Here is a 16,709-nt window from a genome sequence, read left to right as displayed (position 1 = left end):
TCAGCGACATGGGGTGCCACCTCACAACCATGATTGCTGGCGTGGATGGAGGTACAGTGTGTGGATGGCACGACATAAGAGCTCTAAACGATCCTGATCACATGGCCCTTCGCCATCTGGGGACTCGATCTTGTCAGGAAACTCCCACCTACCCCCAGGGGCTTCGACCACCTATTTGTTGTGATCAACAAATTCACTAAGTGAATTGAGGCCAAGCCTGTAGCTATAGCTAGCTTAGAGGCGGCAGTCGAGTTCATTAAGGAAATTATAAACCGGTATGGGGTCATGAACATGATCATTATTGACAACGGAACCTAATTCACTAGGAGCATGTTTGTCAACTTCTGTGACAAATAGTAGATTAATGTAAGATGGGCTGCAATGGCCCACCCTTAGACCAATAGTCATGTAGAAAGGGTGAATGGTTGTATCCTATGAGGCCTTAAACCCTGAATCTTTAGGAAACTAAAAAGGTTCGAGGGCAGATGGGTCAAGGAGCTACAACTAGTCCTATGTGGCCTACGAACCACTCCTACCTGGACAATGGGGTTCACCCCATTCTTCCTCATCTATGGTGTGGATGTAGTGCTACCCTATGAGATCGGCTATGCCTTTCCTCGTGTCTGCACCTATGATGAGGAAACAATAGAGGAAGCCTTATAGACTCCCTCGACAAGCTCGACGAGCATCATGGAATGGCACTCGTTTGCTCTACAAGATATCAGCAACAGCAAGCATGTTTGGCCACTAGAATTCATGAAAGGTGATCTGGTTTTGCATCGAGTACAAACCACCAAGGAGAAAACAAATTTACACCTCCTTGGGAACCACCGTTCATTGTGTTCAAAGTGCTCAAGTCGGGAATGTATAAGCTGGCAAACATGAATGGTCAAGTCTACACGAACACCTAGAACATTGACTTGTTGTGATGGTTCTATGCATAAAAAGGGAGGCCCTATACTAGGGCCCAATTCATGGGAGGTGTGACCACCAACCCATAATAAAGAAAGTAGACTCTGATCGAAAAAAGACAATTAGTATGTCCCTAGGCTTAAACTAAGCACCCTAGCAGATCACACTGATCTGTCGAGGCACTTGGGGGCTACCCGATTGAAAAGCATTCAAGAGTATACCACATTCAGGCATGTTGTGTTAAGGACTCTAGTCAATCGCCTTGATATAATATGCTGACCTATCATGGTGATCCAGACACTACAACTAACACTACACGAGTCATAAAGCCATTACTCAGAAGAACTCAGCCATAAAATGCAAAAGCCTTTATTCAAAGGATGATGCAGTTTATACATCATGGGGAGTAGATCGGATTACATCCTCTACTCTCCTCGATTCGGCAATGGTGCCTATCGTGCCCCTAAACTCCACTGCTAGCACACCGACATCATCGAGCCTTTCCATTGGTGGAAACCCAGTTGCCATGTTGCAAAGGTCCTCGCTGCTCTGGAGTGTAGCGGCCGCCAATGCCAGCATGGCTCCATGACGAACTGCATGACAAATCACCTTCTTGAAGCGCCTCGGGATGTTGCCGAGGCACTCCTCCACGCTCACCCCCACCAGTGAGAGCACGTCAACAACACCACCACATGCCTCTAGCAAGGAAGCATGACAGTCCTGATGTTGACCCACCTTGGCCGTCACGGTGGAAGAGTCAGCCGTAGGAGCATCACGGTTGTGCTTTGCCTCCGCTACCTGCTCGGTCAGAACAGCATTGGCATCACTAAGCCATGCCACCCTGCCTTGGGCGACTACCAATTGCTCTCGGACGACTAAGAAACATAGTCAGAACAACTGTTCATCAAAGAAGGACATCTCCAGAAGGATGGACAAGGAACCTTGCCAAGAACTTACCAAGAAGATGTTCCTAGGCCTCGACGTGGGACATCATGACACTGGTCGTCTCCTGCTTCGACTGGGCTATTGCCTCTTGCACAGCCTCCAACTATGCTCGGAGACGACTCGCTTCATCCTCTTCCACTACAACCGCTGGCGGAGCCATGGTCTCTACCGCCATAGTGCCACCTGGTGATTTTAGGGGACTCATGTCATCAAGCATAGGAAGCCTACAAGAACGCTTAGTGAGTAGAAGTATGAGACACCAAGTTCACCCGATTCAGGTCGGTTCAAGCATCTACCCGATGAAAACAGGACGGACGGGTGGATAGCGCTCGCCTATCGCCCGTCCGGAAGTCTCCGGCCTCGAGCTCCCCATGCTCTCCATTAGATTAGATCTAAGGGGGATACAGGTGGAGAAAGATGATGGACTAAAGAAAGGGAGGTAAGCTCAATAGTGCGTAGATAAAATTATGCCCATTTATGCCTCCCCCTTCTTTATATAAGCAGGAACCAGCATACGGATGGCATCCCAACTGCACACATTCATGCGTGGGAAAGCGAGCCACAAACACCGACACCTCGGCTTCTGATAAGCAAACTCATCCACGTACCGCGTCGGTCCGCTTTTAACACACTCTCACCCGAGGCGAGTGATCTAACACTCAGATCGGGAGCTCGCCCTAGCTCACCCCTTCAACAGTGTAAGTGGTAGCGATTCATTCGATATTGACCCTACCACTTTAAGAGTGAGGGGGTATTTGGGAGGGTCACCAGTATGACTCTAAAACCTCTAACACTCGGTGTCACGTAAATCTCCCAATACCCAGACGGTCTTGAAGTACCTTATTTTAGCAGATGTGTGCCCCTTCGGGGGAAACTAGAAAACTGGTTGGCCTGTGGATGTAACCAAGTATGAGCTCCTGAAATCTAGAAAAAGAGTTTCATAAACATGCCCCTGTTGGTCTGGCTTTGTCCTACCGCTTCCTTTTAGTGAAGTGGACATTCACTCGTTCTTCCCGTTATCAGCTCGAAGAGTAACACACGCTACTACCAACAGCTGCTCATGCGTTCGTTGCTCACCTCATAGTATCACCATACCGAAATGCTATCATATTGGCCTCAGGGCAACAGGACAACATCCTCCTTGTTCATCGATGAAGCTCATGACAATTCATACCACGTTGCTCAATGGGTATCGAAGGGAAAACGTGACTTCCTTGGTGTTCGGCAACAAAATGACCTGCAATAGGTCAACCTAAAAAACAACTGGCTTAGTGACACACGAGCGATGGAGGTGCACCTACCCATCCTCATTATTGTTTTATGACTATGACTTAATGTTGTGCAACCACTATTTACATGCTGGAATACATCGGGAATCAACTTCTTGAGTACAGCGGTATTCATACCCTAACCTGGCATCTATGATGTCCTAGAAGCCACGCTTCCGGTTATCAGGAATGCCTCTCGAACGCGGCATTAACAATGTCCCGAGGGCTACGCCCAAGAAACTACATTTCCCAATATGGGATGTACCACCCGAGTCAGGCACTTACAGTCACCAAGGAACAACATTCCTTGATGTATGGTGTACCACCGCCGCACTCAATGCTTGAAGAAGATTCTAGCTACCTGAGAAATGCCCTTAATACTCGAACGACAACATATTGGCTCCCTGATACTCGGGAATATCTAATTGTGCTATTCAAATACCTTGGCACCCATGAATGCTCACTACATACTTGTAGTATGCAGAACTTACAGGGGAGACTATGACGTCCTGAGGGCTTGAAGCTATGTGCTAGCTTATCACTAAGTTCTATGGGGCTACTATTAGAGATATGGGCTAGAGGTACCTACATCGCCTGTATATCTAATCATCACCAAGCTACCGGCCTAGTAGATGTCAAGGGGAAGGACCGCAAGAGCTAATACGGTCGACCAACATGGAGATCAAGGCAAACCGAGACAAGCATATCTGGATGATAGTTAGGATCAATCTGCTATAACAAACTAGGAACACAATCTGTTAGCCTAATTGCCCTCTCTATAACCCTACCTCTCCTACCTATATAAAGGAGGGTAGGGACCCCAGGCTTGGGATCCAACCTTCAACATTCCAATCTACCTCGTACCTAGGAGCAACAGCCCCTACAATTGAGCATACGAATACAAGAGCAACCACACCACTAGAGTTGGGTTTAGCATGCACCACGCCCCAAACCAGTATAAATCTTCGTATCTCATGTGCTACCATCCAATTCTGTCTACGTGATCATGTTGCTAGATATTATCGGAGCAAAATAATCTGATAGTGCATATGCTGTATTTTGATGTTAGGACATATCTTTGTTTAGGTAGGGAGTTGTATTGAGTCTATATATAGTCCAATTTTGTCTTGGTAACTAAACCAATGGTATGTTGAATATTATTAATTCTACTGATTTGCATTGTGCAGGTTTTGGAGTCTCAGTGCTTTTGAATGATTTTCCTACAATGGCTATGGGAGGAAGAAGAGGGTTTCCATCGTGCATTTGCTGCCAAGCTAACCAAGGAGTGCTAATCTAAAGGAGCATATCACATCTACCTCATTTTAGTTACCTAAGTCTGTAGGGAGTAGAATCTTTGTTATGCTATCTATGTACTGCTTGTATTAATTCATCAGTTGACACTGTTGTGGACAAGATGAATGATGTGTAATCATTATATCTGTATGGTATGTGTTCAGTAATTTATTAAGGCCCAACTAAATTAGTAAATATATTGTGAAAACCAGGTGCAATTCTGCCACCGTCGGATGTGGGTTGTTTTGTCATCACCGTCGTACCACTCATCGTTGGTGAAGCAAACATCCATCACCATCGCTATTCATCAGATACGGCAGGGGTCAATAGTGTATCACTGTCGAATCATTTTGTAAACCAACACCGACTAAAGGATCATCATAGGCGGATCGTACTGCAATGCGACGGTGACCATGCCCTATGACCAGGCGGTTCATACGCTGAAGCGACTGTGATGTTCTCCTCTCACATGCGACACGTGCTCCAATATGATGGAAACAAGGACCTGATCATGGATGGATCATAAGTCAATGCAGTAGTGTTAGTGTATACCTACACAAGCAGGTCGGGCCTCAATGCGTTGGAATAAGGATCTGATCACGGATGGATCATAAGCCATGCAGCGGTGTTAGTGCATACCAACATAGGTGAGTCATGCTCCAATATGACGGAAGTAAGGACCTTATCATAGACGGACGATAAGCCAATGCGACAGTTTGTTGTGTACTTCCCAATCGGTCTGAGATAGCAACAGTGATGGCTACGACTATCACTGCCGATAGCTTACTGCTGAGGCCAAAATTGGACTATTATGTGGGTTGCAACGTGGCTGTGAAGGGTGCGAGTGTAGTAGTGTAGGCCAACGTAGTAAGTGCTAAATTAGATCATGAGTATAAGCAAGAATTCATAAATATTTTAAAAGAGTATTGAGATTGTTCTGCTTATGAGTATTACGAGATGCCCAGTCTTAGCCGATCGATTGTAGAACATCGGCTACCTATTAAAGATGGATATTGACCATTTAAACAAGCCCTGAGGAGATTTAAACCCGAATTACTTGAGGATATTAAGGAAATTACAAGGTTGTATGAGGCTAAGTTTATTCGACAGTGTGGATACACGGACTGGATTTTGAATATAGTCCCCATGCCCAAGAAGAATGGCAAACAGAGAGTTTGCATAGACTTTAGGGATTTGAACAAAGCCACACCAATAGATGGTTACTCAATGTCGATAGTGAACTCTTGGTGGATGCAGCATCAGGGCATAAAGTTATTAGTTTTATGGACGGCAATGTAGGCTATAATCAAATTTTCTTGGGAGAAGAAGACATTCCTAAAATTGCTTTTAGTTGCCCTGGAGCTATTGGTTTGCACGAGTGGGTGACCATGAATTTTGGCCAGAAAAATGCCAGCGCAACTTACCAGAGAGCCATGAATTATATCTTTCATAAGTTGATCGGCAGGATAGTCGAGATCTTCATAGATGATGTAGTTGTGAAATCCAAAAGTTATAACGAACATCTAGCTGACCTACAGGAGACTTTGGAGTGCACAAGGAAACATGGTTTGAAGATGAACCCGAGCAAGTGTGCCTTTGGAGTATTAGTTGGAGAATTCCTGGGTTTCATGGTCCATGAAAGAGGAATTGAAGTTGGGTAGAAGAGCATGAAGGCTATTGATGAAACAGTCCCACCAACAAACAAGACCCAGCTGCAATCATTGATCGGTAAGATTAATTTTATCAGGAGATTTATCTCGAATTTATCAGAAAGGATATTGTCGTTCTCCCCTTTATTGAAGCTAAAACATGACCAAAAATTTAGATGGGGCAACGTACAACAGAAGGCGTTTGATGAAATTAGGGAATATATGAAGTCTCTGCCAATGCAAATTCCTCCACAACGTGGTAAGCCTTTTAAATTGTACGTGTCGGCTAATGACCATACGATTGGATCGACCTTGATTCAAGAATTTGAAGGAAAAGAGCGAGTCACTTTCTATCTAAGTAGAATGCTTTTGGATCTAGAGACAAGATATTCTCCTATGTAAAAGTTATGCTTGTGCTTATACTTCTCATGCACTAAATTGCGACATTATTTGTTGTCGGCTGAATGTACTGTGGTGTCTAAAGCTAACATGATCAAGCATATGTCATCAATGCCAATTCTAAATGTGAGAGTAGGAAAGTGGATTCTAGCATTATCAGAGTTTGACTTGAGATACGAGTCGACCAAGGCAGTTAAAGGACAAATAATGGCTGATTTTGTGACTCATCATCATGGACCCAGTATCACATATGTGGAGCCGACGCCTTGGACATTGTTCTTTGATGGTTCATCATGCAGGCAGGGTGGTGGTATCGGTATTGTTATTATCTCAACCCGAGGGTTGAGTTTTGAGTTTGTTTATTCCATCAAGCCAATGTCCACTAGTAATCAGGCTAAATATAAGGCCATCCTTAAAGGACTTCAACTTCTATAAGAAGTAAAGGCTGATACTATTGAAATATTTGGAGGTTCTCAATTAATAATTAATCAATTGATTGGCCTATATGAGTGCAAAGATGATATCCTAAGAAATTACTACGAGAAGTGTCGAGGTTTGATCAATGAGTTCCCTATGATTACTGTTAAGCATATTCCGAGGGCTCAAAATTAGGAAGCCAATCGACTAGCTCAGAATGCTTCTGGTTATTGACAAATTCAAGAGATCTTCAGCAGCGAGATTATCATAGATGACTAGAGGAGTGAAATAATGGACTATCTTAGAAATCCATCACATAAAGTCTCTAGAAAGCTTAGGTACAAATCAATCAAATATGTGTTGCTCAACTATTAGCTATATTATAAAACTGTTGATGGGGTGTTGCTCAAGTGCTTAAATCCAGAAGATGCCAAGGTCCTCATGGGTGAAGTCCATGAAGGAGTTTGTGGACCTCATCAATTGGCTCATAAAATGAAATGGATTATTAGAAGGTCAAGCTATCTTTGGCCAACAATGTTGGAATGTTTTGAATATTACAAGAGGTGCCAAGATTGCCAATGATTTGGTAATCTTCAAAGATCACCAGCATCAATTATGAATCCTATAATCAAACCATGCCCATTCATTGGTTGGGGGATCAACCTAATAGTCCAAATTAATCCACCATTAAGCAAAGGTCATAAGTTCATAGTGGTGGCGACGGACTATTTCACCAAGTGGGTTGAGGTGATCCCGCTGAAGACGGTGACATCCCAAAATATGATTGACTTTTTCCAAGAACATATCATTTATTGGTTTGGGGTTCCTCAGACCATTACTACTGATCAGGGGACAATGTTCATATTTGTGGAGTTTGAAATTTTTGCTACTAATATGGGATTAAGTTATTGAACTCTTATCCATACTATGCTCAGGCCAATTGTTAGTGCAAAAACGTGTCAATGCGCCTGGCACATAGCAAGCCAGAAGGATCTGCTTGACGGAGCAAGGCTAGAGATCTGCTTGGCTTCAAAGCAGGACCAGTCGACCCTGTAAATTCCTCCCAAAGGCGTTCTAGTCAACTTGACCTGCAATTGAGAAGGAGAGAAAGTTTATCAGTAATTTAAGGTGGAACATGCTGGTCTTGCCCACATAGTTCTAAGTGTGCCGCTTTGGGAGCAGCCAGTGTTAGCCCACTGGTATGGAGAATATCTGACCACTCACTAGTGTTGCCGAGCACACACTAGTGATGTCGACTATGAATTATTGTTGTCCTACCTCTAGTCATGGTGTGTGGTCGAACATCGTTAGTCATAGTTGGCAACGTAGGTGAGTGGTTGACTCACCTATGCCGGTGATCTAGTGGGCTAACCGGTACGAGAATAACCAATGCGAGAAGAAAATCGACTGTTAAGGACTATAACACTCGCGGTTTGTGATTGATTTTATAATGATGACTGCGATGTATCCAGTTTTAATGGTTCTTTCCCTTAAGCTATTAACATGTATGTGTATGAGATACATCACTGGCTAAATGAGATTCGATCAATATGTAGTGTAGAGCCAATGAATGTAGTGAAAAAAAGGATATGCCACGCTCACAATCGACTGTTTGATACAGATAGACCAACGAACCGTCTAGATCTAATCCATTACCGTCAACAGTGAGGTTCGACCGAATCGATGTAGCTATGATGATGATGATAGTCTAGAGCCAGAAAACTCATAGAACTGACCATACTTCAATAGGTTCATGAAAGTGTGTCATATCTATGAAAGCGTAGATGAATTGGCTAAAAGGGTCAAATCAGGTAGGAAAAAGATCATTGCATGTGAACAATCGACTATTCAATACGAACAGACCTATCAACTCCTCAAATCTAACCTATCATCTTTAATAGTGGGGTTCGACTGGATCGATGGCAACCATAATAAACATAACAGATTAAATCTTTAAACATAACAGATCTACTCATATTTAACAGGATCATGAAAACACACTATGAGCGTTAAAGTGCAGGCGATCGGCTATTTAGCCGATGTAGGCATAGCAAATAGCCAAGGTCATGCCTGGTCAAAAGCAAATCTACGAACTAGCATCCTCCGATCTAGAGTGCCATCAGTGGGGATCGACCGGATCATTACAACCATAATAGCGATATATAGACCAGATTTAATCGGCTAGTAAACCTCCTCAAGATCAAACATGCCTAGACCACGTACTATGCATGATCAAGATCGAAGTAGGACAGCCGATGAAACGTAATTCGTCATTTAAAATAAGAATCATCACAATTTGGCAAAATAAATGAGGGACTAAAAGGATGTGAGGCTGATCTAGTTCGATCTTGATCGGGTAGGTTGATGTTGCTGAAAAACTAATGACAATAAGAACATCAGCAAGATTGGTAACTTAATGAATCTACTCGAAGGATGCCACCCTTAGGTAGAGCCAATAACTTGACCTTGATATAATTCGAGCAGTGGAGGTCGAACTTAACCGATGCAGCCGTACTTAAACTAGATAAGGATCGATAACTAGCTTGTACTAGAGCTTATAGTGGAGGTCAAACTTAATCGATGTAGTCGTAAAAATCAAAGTATAAGATATGACAGCACTTACAGACAAGCCAGAGGTCGGCCGGACTGATGCAACCCTGCTTGTTGAAGAACTCACCGAAATCTACACTACTACTACTCCTATGGGTTGGCACGAAGCCAAAAAAAGTAATTTGTATTGATTAATTGGATGTCTTTTTATAATAGCTGGGGTCCAATATTTATACCTGGAACCTAAGCATGAATCCTATTCAAGCACGACTCATTACAACCTTTGGTATAAGAGAAAACATTCCTAACTTAAGATAACTTGGACCCTAATCTTTATCTTTTTTAGAGTCCAACATGTCTTTCCTGATGCCAACCGTAGCTCATTGTCATTATCTGCTGACGTCATTCGAATTGAGCCGATTCTAGTGCCACATCTGAATCAGCTGATATTGATCCTTATGCAATCTATTCCTTGATGACACAATCTTGAGAGCTTTTGAGTTCCCGTATTCTTCTTTTCAAATTTTGGTGTAAACACATGCCCCCCCAATTTTGGGATAAAATGATTTTATTCCAAAATTTTAGTTTACCTATTCACCACGTCGCAACCGTTCATTCCGAGATATACGCGTGACTCTCGACATTCTTGGTCTGAACTTTATATAATACCCCAATAGTATCATTTCTGATTCATTCGGCCCATCTTCTTCTCCCTTCTTCTTCGAGCGAGCCTCAACAACCAAAGCCGCCGCTACTAGAGCTCCAACCCTAGCAATTTTTCCCTTTGCTCGAGATGTTCGTCAAGTCATCTCCCTGCAACCTTTTCTGGATTCAGAACTATTTTGGCTACAATGGCGACCAGCGACCATGTTCCTAAGGTATGTTCCCAAGTTCCCTCTTTCCAAGTATCAGTCGTTACCCTGCTTTTCCTTTCTTCTCAAATTTATTTTACCTGGCTTCTAGGAAATGAGGAACAAAATCTTGATTCCATCGGCTGTTGCCCCCAATGTCTATTTTCTCAGGCCTATGTGTGATCCTGATATTTCTAACTTTATCCATCAAGAAACCAACTGAATCCCCTTCAAACAGTCCATAGTGGATTTGTCCTCTTGGAACACCAAAAACCCCTTCAGAAACTAGTCCAAAATGCCTAGGGGATGGAGAGACTGGTTTCGTAGGGTATCGAAGAAAAAGGCTGGAGATTGGGAGATTTATGATTTGAATCAATGCTTGACGCTCTCGTTGTATAGAATGGAGAGGAATGATCCACTCCTGATCTCTGCATCTTATTTCTAGTCTAACACCATTAATGCTTTTGTTTTTTGTCACGGCCCAATGACCATCACTTTGGCCGATGTTTATATGTTGACCGACCTTAGAATAACAGGATCAATGCAGCCTTATGACTTCTTAAGTGCTGGATCCAAGAAATTAGCCAAAATATCAGACTGCACGGGATGGGCAAGCAACATTCTGAATCATATTGGAGACGGACCAACTGTCAGCGAAAGAGAATATGTGGCTTTTCTAAACATGTGGCTGCAAAGGTTCATTTTCTATGGGTCATCCTGTGGTCTGACTTACAATCACAAACTTATGGCAGAGCATCTGGCTTTGGGCGCTGATATTCCTCTTGGAAAGTATATGTTAGGAGCTACCTACCATCTGATGCACCAGGTAGCTGTCCAGTTATTGAAGAATGAACTAGTGCACACCGTCAGCGGCCCTTGGTGGCTAATATAAATGTGGTTAAATTTGTATATGCACAAGATTGTAAAGCCAAATCTCTAGAATCTGAGCTTTCCCTCCTCCAATTTTGATGAGGAATACAGAGGCAAAGAAGGAAGAACCCATCAGTGCATGAGCTATGGCAAAGTTGCATCGGCCATAACGATCGCTGTTGATGCTGGCCATCTCTTCAAGAAGTTTTATAGAGGGTTTGATACAGATATTCTGACTTGGCTACCCTATGATGAGGATGAGAATAATGAGTTAGTCTTTCCATTCAAATTTCATTTTGAATCAGGCTGCTTAGAAGAAACGGCATCTGCAATCTTCAATTCCTTCATCAAGCCTTGCGTTCTTCTAGCCAAATTTCATCACGGCCGAGGCAAGATGTCTACAGGTTCCTTCCTTCTAGGCAACCTCCCAACCTATGAGTTTTACAACCCTTCTTTTATAGCTCGTTAGTTTGGTTTCGGTCAGCTGCCTCCTCAATTGTTCTTCAAGAACACTCTAAAGCTGAGAGAAGGTGTCAGTGAAGTGATGGAAGCCTCAAGAGTCTTTCAACTAGGATCAGGTCTTCCTTCCTTTTGTTTGCACCACTAGACAAGAGTTAACTTCTCTTCTAGCCTCTTTGACTCTTGGTGGCAAGAATGGCATTCCCATCTTTTCTGTGAGTTAGTCCATCCTAGATGCATAGCTTTGGATGGAGAGTTTGCTTCCGACAGTGAGGTAACTTACCATCCCCTCTTTTTTTAGAAAGATTATTCGATGAATTCCCCTACCAACTATACTAACAGCCTTTTTCAGGACACTGAATTTGATCCCCCAAGCTTGGACAGGAAGGGGCATCCTATAGATTATCAACCACCATGTCCAGCTTCAAGAATAGGATCAACCGCACCCACACTGAAGAAGCTGATGAAGACTCAAGCTGCCCCTACAATTGTAACGTATCAATCCTCAAAACATAGGACAGCCTAGGGAACAACCCAGAAAATTGTCACTGGGAAAAGACTTCGTAGAACGAGACCATCAGCTGCCTAGGTAAAACAATTCATCCTCTTCTCCAAATGATATTTCAACTTCTAATCACATTCTTTTCTTCATAGTTATCAACTATTGTATCCCAATCTGATCTAGGTGCAGAACTGTTATCCCATGTGTTTGATTCAGCATCAACTAAACCTTCATCAGCTGACCCCAAAAGGAGCCGATTTCGATTAAAACAACTGATGCTTCTAGGATAGTAGAAGATGAGAATCCTCCCTCTTCACTTTCTGATGTTGCCAAGGTATCTCCTCCAAACTTTTAATTTTATTCAATTTTCACCCTTCATCTGATTATTTATCATGCTAGATACTTCCTAAGGAAACACCCATGCAAGAGCAGGAGTTTGATAGTCTACCTATTGATAATGATCCTGTTGGTGTTGTCATCCAAACTGTTGAATCTCTAGTCTAGCAGACAATTGATGGTAAGAAAGTCATATGCTTAGTTTATCTCTCTGCAACAAATATGAACTAAAAATCTCTCTTGATGTTTATAGATATCAATGTTGAGAATTTAGAGCTGATTCAACCAGATACCATTAGTGCATCATCAGCTATCCCTTCTTCTCAGATAGAAGTTATCCCATAAAAGGTACCGCATTTACTTCACCATTTATCTTATTATTAACTGATTCAATCCTCCTAACAAGATTCTCTTATATAGGTACTTAATCTTGCTGCTCCGAGCTACTCTTTCATTCTTGAAGAGTACCTAGATGAAGATGAAATCAGCTCATCAGCCACCTCTTCTAAAGAAGCTCTATCAGAAGAGACTAGAAATCAACTAAGGGATATATTGCCAGTGCTTGAGAGGAACATAGCCAATTTGATCCAAGATACAGATTCAATGCAAAGAGTCTTATTAGCCACTAAGGATAATTTATCCCCAAATCTTGTCAAAGTCTTATCACCCATATTAATGATTGAAGATCAAGCCCCAAAGGTGAAAAGGCTTAGAGGAACCTGCCTAATCGTGAAGCTTTATTAGCCAAGAAGAACTCCAACAGACAAGAGGCCAAAGAGCTGACACAGCTGATCAATAATTTGAAGAACTCTCCCCTTAGGATCGATTTAGAACTGACCCAACTAGAAGCCAAGCGTGCAGAACTTGAGAAGGAGCTAGAGAACGTGAGGGCTGCCATAGATTGCCACAAGTCCAACCTAGCTCAAATACCCAATGCCATTAAGCAGAAGAAATAGGAACTGCTAACCAAGGTCAGAGAAGGCAGGGTCATCTGCAGCAGCCTTGAGGACATTACTAGATCAGTCGAAGAAGACAAGCAACAAATCATAGAAGCCAATGCTATTCGGCTAGAAGCATTGAAAGCAATCCAGGATGTTCTAAACTTATAATCTACATATCAACATGTATTTGTATAGAACCAGTTATAACCATATTTTCTATCATCTTATTGCATTTCTTGTCTCGGCTAAAGAGTCGATTTGAAAATAGCCGATTACAGACTTCTAACCTTAATCTGACTAAGTCTGAAAACATGACCTTTATCAAGGAAAACCCCTCAATTTTCTATCCTCTGTTATCAACGCCGCATTCTCTTTGGCATTAGTGTGGTGGCGCTTTGCCTTCTATTAATTGTGGTTGCCTTTTGCATGTCCTGAGATATCCACCACCTCGCTTTGTGGCTACAAATACCAGCTGAGGGCTCCGGCCTCGAACACACCCGTACTCTCAACTGCTCCTGTTCCTTTGCACTTCTCCACCCTCGCAAACTCTATAGCGGTTTTCCTCTCCCTTTTCATAGATCCAATCAACCCTACGGCTGGCGAGGACAACCGAGGCAAACACGCGATTGGAGAGGTTTTGGAGGAGCACCTACTGGTGAGCCAGCGCCTTCATCGCATGAGGTGAGATCGATACCTTCTGCTCATGGCAATGAACTTTTCTAACTTGTTTATAGGTTCATCTTAAATGATAGCCTTCGTCCTCTTCCTCCCAAGGCCTACAAGCCCTCTGATGATGCATCCCACACCAGATTCATTGTTGAATTCCTCTGACTCCTACAATGGCGATGACGCGTGGCATTTCCTCTGAGAGTGGAGGGCAGCCTAGGATCATTATTCTGAGGCAACTCGGGAAAATGGCTAGTTTGAGAACCGCCTTAGGGCCTCTCAAGCTGCCCTTTGCGCCACCGAGGAAGAGGCTAGCGCTACTCGGGCATGGCTGGCTGAGTTTGACGCAATGGTGGCAGGTAAGAAGGATTCTAGAAACACTATTATTTTGATCTCCACTGTCTTTATCTTGATAACTCTTCTGTTTCTGCGATCGCCAACCCTGATGTAGTTGGAGTCCCTCCAAATGGCGGTGAATGTGGCTATGGCGGCCATCAACGCCCGGGGCCCCCTCATCAATGCCTACCTCCATGATGCTTCAGCCCACGTTTAGGAGATCGCCCTTCATGGCGTTCGCCACGGCGCATCGGTGACGTTGGCCGCGGCGTAGGTCTAGACCGTGTACGAGCTCCATACCATGGAGACCAGTTTCTCGATGGGCCATGGCCCCGAGGAGCACAAGGACTTGGTTGAGGAGTTCATCGATGTAGCGGAGGCCATCATGGACATCACATCCGCTCAGGATGTGATAAATAATGTGTTTTATTAGTTTGTATTTAGGGTAAACCAATCAATGAATATAGTCTTCTGCTTTTCTATGATCGCTTCTCAGTGTAGTGTCAAGATTGTTCCTGCATTTGTTTTTGCTCTATAGGCGATACATCTCATATGGGCTTTTTCCTCTTTTTGAGGTAATTTTGAGCTAAAGGCGATACCCTTCTGGTGCCGGCTATTATAGCCGATGACTGAACAAATTAGCTATCAAGTATTGATTCGATCGCTAGGATAATATTTCTTCAAACATTTTTCATCGATCGCTTCTTGATAGGTTGCACCAGAACTCTTTGGACCAAAGATCAAATAATTGACCGATCTAGGCTAGGCATCTCATTAAGCAACACAATCTTTAAGTTTCTTTTAATAAATCGATCAACTCAGGCTTATACTCAGGATTTGACTTAGTGCTCACATACGTCGGCCTAGGCCTTTCTCCATGACCAATGTCTATTTCCTTTAATTCACTGGCCGACGTGAAGCCATGCCCTGGCCTACCACCTGTACCATCTATTGGATTATCCATTAAAACAAACTCTAAGAGCCAATTGCTTGGACCGGCTGTTGGCTTCCACCATTGACCTTAATGAAGCCTCCTTCCCATAACTTGCTAGAAAAACACTCAAAATCTTCCAATTTCCAATATACTAGATCGGCTGTTGCAATGCTCACAGAATCATCAGCATAAACCAGCTCAACATCATCTTCATCCCACTGAATCAAGCATTGAGGCATAGTCGATGGTACACAACAATTTGTATGAATCCAATCATGACCAAGGAGTAAACTGTCTGAACCTTTTCCATCAATGATGAAGAATGTGGTGAGCAAAGCCTTGCTTCCGATTGTCAATTCGACATTCATTGCCCCTAGTCTTGGATGTATTACCTCCAAAATTCTTAAGCATCATGTCAGTTTCAATTAAATCTCCTAGTCCCTTGCCAAGCTTGCGAAAAGTAGTATAAGGCATAAGATTAGCAGAAGCACCTCCATCTACTAACATTTTGCTCATCGGCTCCCCATCCACAAAACCCTTCACATATAAAGCCTTTAAGTGTCAATGCTTGACTGGCTTATCGAATATAGCTTGCTGTACAACTACCAACTTGGCAACTATCTCCTCATACTCCAACTCATCGATATTTGAATAGACCTCTTGATCTACTGGAGCTCTGAATTCTGATGACAACAAAAGAGCCATTTGAATATTAGCCAACAATTGACCTCTATCAGCTGTTTGTTTCGCACGCCATACCTAAGGCCTACTAGATGACTGAGCCTATTCTAGCTCTCTGCTCCTATGGCATTGTACCCTCCTTTTCTGGCTTCTTGTCAAACCTCCTAGACACCATTGCCCTTCCTGCCAAACATACTCTTCCTCATTATCTTTTTCATAATCAGCCCAGTTTTGATCAACAACTCGCTTTCCAAGCCAATCATAAACACTTTTATTTTTTAAGCACCGATCCATATTGTTATGATGATACTCATCTCGAGCATGGACAGACCGGTGGTTGGCTTGAGATTGCCTAAACTCCTAATATTGCTCACTGCACTCTGGGCAATTATTTTTAGTAGGCAATTTCAAACCTTTATTCCAGCAATGTCTAAAGAAAGGACAATTCCAATGTGATTCAGCATATTTCTTTTTGTACCCCTCCTCTTCTTGTTGATGCTAGTATTCTCTCTCCTTTAAGCAATGCTGATAATCCTTTTTCTTCTACCGTTGCCATTTATTCAACAAAATTTGAGATGTGACATGTGGCCTTATCGCACTGTCCCTTGATGTTTCTCCCTGTTCATATCGGCTCCTCTGTTGATCACAATGTCCTCTAATCTCTCTATATTCATCAGACGATATTTGCATCTTTGGTCGA

The sequence above is a fragment of the Miscanthus floridulus genome, chromosome 18, assembly GCF_019320115.1.
Source record: "Miscanthus floridulus cultivar M001 chromosome 18, ASM1932011v1, whole genome shotgun sequence".
NCBI lineage: Eukaryota > Viridiplantae > Streptophyta > Magnoliopsida > Poales > Poaceae > Miscanthus > Miscanthus floridulus.
The sequence above is the reverse complement of the archived record's forward strand: the minus strand, read 5'-3'. Positions refer to the sequence as shown.